Genomic DNA, 4,235 nt, shown 5'->3' on the forward strand with positions numbered 1-4,235 from the left:
GCCTGGGCCCTTGACGGCTGTGTCTCGAAGACTGAAGCCAAACTGAAAAGAGAATTTGTGTATCTGTTTGTGGTTTAGAAGGTCAGAGACTCCATTTCCTTCCTCTGGAGCTTGAGAAGGGCTTCCCGCGCCTTTCTCAAGGAGCATTTCATTTGTGGGTGAGAAGCATTTGTTTATGTTAATAGCAGCATATAAAATTAAGTGAGTGGCTGGTTATTTCGTTTCTAGCACATCGGAGTTCTTATATAGCGCAGCTATTCACAGAGTGTATTTTGTTATTTGTTTTCTTTTTAATCTCAAGGGGGATTTGAATGAGGTTAACTCTCCGTTATTCAGGTTATTCGGTTTGTTTGCTGGACCCAGAGTGGAGGGTAGCTGGAGGCAAGTGCAGGAGGTGCTGTGACAGAGGAGAGGGCTTGTCTGGACCAGTGATTGAGGAAAGGAGGAGGAGGAAGAAAAGGCCAAGAGACCCGCGTGTCAGGCTTGTTGACAGATTTGGTATGGAACCCCAAGAGCAAGAAAATAAAGTCCAGGGTAACCTTCATACCACTGAAATGTAATACAACCTCCATACATAACTGTATAATTTTCTAGCAGCCATATTAAAAAAGTAAAAAGAAATAGATGAATAACATTACTATTTTGATAATATTTTTCATGGAACCCAGTATGTCCAAAATATCATCATGTAAAATTAATATCTGACCTAATTTTTTTTCATGCTAAGTCTTCCAAATGTGGTGCATGTTTTCCTCTTAATAGCACACCATATCACAGATCAGCCGCATTCCAGGTGTTCAGTAGCCACACGTGGCTGGTGGCCACAGTAATCGTCAACAAGAGCCAAGAGGACTAGAAGGAAGTAATGAGAAATACATGTGAAAGAATCATTTGCCAGAGAGGAGCTTGATAAGTTTTTGCTGTGTTATGTTTTGGATCATTGGGGGATGCCCAAAAGATGGCCAGAAGGAAACTAGATGTGGAACTGGTGGTTGGGGTGGGCAGGTAGAGAAGACTGATGGGTGAAGGCAGGTTTGGGGTAATAAAAATCCCGTTACTGTATCTTGAAATACATGTTGTGTGAATGCCTAGACATTGTTCTTCTTTAAGATTTAGCATCTTGATAGATGCACCCATAAGAATAAAGGGCTAGGGGTGCCTGGAGGGCTCAGTCCAATAAGGCTCTGACTCTTGATTTCAGCTCAGGTCATGATCTCGGGGTCGTGAGATGGAGCTCTGTGTCCATGCATCAGGCTCTGTGCTCAGCGGGGAGTCTGCTTGAGATTCTCTCTCCCCCTCTGCCCCTCTCCCTGCTTGCGTGCTCTCTCTCTCCCTCTCTCTAAAATAAATAAATAAATCTTAAAAAAAAAAAAAAAAGAATAAAAGGCCAGGCCTGTCCAAAGAGAGCAGACTTCCCCTAAACCTTAAAGTACTGAGGGATTATTACTGCCTATCTGCCAACTTCCGAGTCATTCCCCAATCCAGTATACATCAAGGATTCAGATACAACTGCTCTGCAGCTGAACCATCTGATGCCCTAGTCGTTAAGTTCCTGATCTCATTGCCAATGACTGTCACCTCCACTCCTCTTTAGTTCCACATATTCCAGAGGGAATCTCCATCATGCTACTTTTCTGCCATATAAGTGTCGATTCCTTATAAGCATTGATTCCATTTCCAAATCGCTCTCTCTCTCTCTCTCTCTCTCTCTCTCACACACACACACACACACATGAAATACATAGTGGTTCCCCAATTCTTTTTTTCAAAATAGAAATATTTTATCTTCTGTTATAAAACACATTTAAATTAAAAGATATATATGTTAAAATATCAAAAAGCACAAAAGCGTATCAACCAGAAAATAGATGTATTCTTAAGTATTCACAGCTTTTTCTCCTCTGTTGCTTATCAAATAAGGACTTGTCATATCTTATCATACCGTAACACATCATTTTCTATAATCTGCTTTTTCTCTTAAGTGTGTATTATGGACACACACCTACACCTCATCCCTTTAAATAGTACTCTACTTTATGGTGTTCTACCATTTATTTCTCTAATCTCATATTGATGGAGATCTATACTGCTTCAGATTTCTTTTTTGCTGTTATACAATGCTACAAGGACTGTCCTACATACATCCTGCACAACAGTCATTTTTGTTCCTTAAGAAAGCACTTCTACAGTGACATTTTACCATTATCGGTATGAACATTTGAAAGTTCTCAATGAACATTGCTAAACTGATTCATGAGGCTCATCCTCATTTATATTTTCGACTACTTCTTGGGAGTTGTGTTTCCCAACTCCACGCTAGTGCTGCCTGTTTTCATTCTTCTCAATTTTGTCAATCCAATAGGTGAAAACTACCTCATTACATATTACATTTCCACTCCTTTGGTTATGAGTGAGGTAGAGCACCTTCAAATATCTGTTAAACATTTGTGTTTCTTCCTTTGTGAATTGGCTGTTCCTCTTTTTTGTGTTCATGATCAGTGTTCTCCAAGCAGATACATTTATTGAACATTTACTTTGTTGCAGGTCTGTGCTAAGCATTTATAGGTATGATCGCAACTGCCCTAACTCTGTGAGGCTGTGGGGTCCCTATTATAATTCCCCCACCTTTAATAGATGAGGAAACTCACATTAGAGTTTCTTTGCTTGCCCAAGTTCCCAGAGGAGGAAGGGGCAGAGCAAGGATTTGCACGCTGGGAGAATGAGCCTGGAGAAAGCCAGAGCTCATAGCATTATCATGGGATAGGAAGGACGGGACGGTCCCACAGCCTTTGGTGCTAGACTTAACCATACCTGCCGTTATAGTACTCTCTGCGGCCCCAGAGCAAGTGAATATTCAAAGGACTGTCAGCAAGCATTTGCGGAAGGTTGCAGGATCTGGAGGTGACAGATTTAGCTAAAAGGAAACCAGGGAAAGAAGTGCATGACTTTCCCAATTATCTGAAGAGCCTGTAAAACAGGGATGGGACTTACTCCCCATGGCTTCAGAGGCGGGAGTTAAGAGGGGTTTTCCAACAGTAAACTCATAAATGGAATGGAGTTGTGAGCCCCTCGGTACCAGCGGTTTTTGAGAAAAAGCAGGGGAAAAAATGGTCGGAAAGTTTAGAGAGGGGAATTCTGTGTTGGAAAGAGTGCTGGTTTAAGTTACCTCTAAGGTCACTCTTCTGTTAGCTTATTGACTCTTAATCATCTTCAAACATACGCAGTGCCTTTTAAGAAAATTAATACATGACCGAATTGAGACATGGGAAGCTCCTTAAAAGCTCTTAATCCAGCATTCTCTTAACTAGCGTGTGCATGTGTTACCAACTCCTTGGTGCGTGGGGTTCCTAATCATGCTCCTAAGGAAGTAAAAGTGCCTCCAGTATTTTAAAAGCTAGACTGGATTAGGTTTCTTGCAATTCACCGCTCAGAGTATTTTGAGACTTTCTAATTCTTTTGAAAATGTGTGCTCCACGAATGATAACTAGTAGCTCACCTTTAACCAGAATATATGACAAGTGGCAAATGTTCTGGAACAGCTTCTGATTGGGAAGATTGGACAGGGTAGTGTAGGAAGCAGTTTCCCAGTGGGAACCCAGAGGCAGCATCCCCCTCCTCTTTTCCTCCGTTGGCTGAGCCCAGGTCCTGTGGGTCGTTCAGCTATTTCAGGGATAGGAGAGTTACCCCCTATAAGCTTGACAGCAGGAGCGTCCAAAACACAGCTCGTGTTCCTGATGGGTGTGCGCCCTCCTAAGCACAAAAGGTTTATTCTTCCAGAGGACTGCCTGATGGTCTGGACGTGAATACTAAGAGAGAGATGATTATACTGGCTTCGGAGGTAATCCCCACCAACCCCAGCAAGACGCCCCAAATAGAATTCTTCCCAAAGGACGGTAGGTCACTTAATTCAGAGAGCTTCTAACACCACTGACTGCATTACGAGGCGCTGCGTACTTCACATCCCTACTTCATTCCCTGGCTCTCCTATCTGGCTGCTCCAATCATTGACCATGAACTTTGAAGATTCACCTTGTTCAGGCTGGCTGGTCCCCCAGCGCTCTGCTGTCACCCAGCTCCTGGGACTGGCCTGGCGACACCCCCTTGCCTGTGTCCCAAGGAGAGGGGGAGCCCAGTGTCCCAGACTGGGGCCAGAGTGGGCTTGCCGCAGGGTCCTCTGTCACTCCCGGCTTTCCTTCCACTTCTGTCTTGTCACTAACCTGTCACTGGACCTGTTC

This window comes from Mirounga angustirostris, unplaced genomic scaffold (assembly GCF_029215605.1).
Source record: "Mirounga angustirostris isolate CCGP_5_RB_7025 unplaced genomic scaffold, mMirAng1.0.hap1 SCAF_8, whole genome shotgun sequence".
NCBI lineage: Eukaryota > Metazoa > Chordata > Mammalia > Carnivora > Phocidae > Mirounga > Mirounga angustirostris.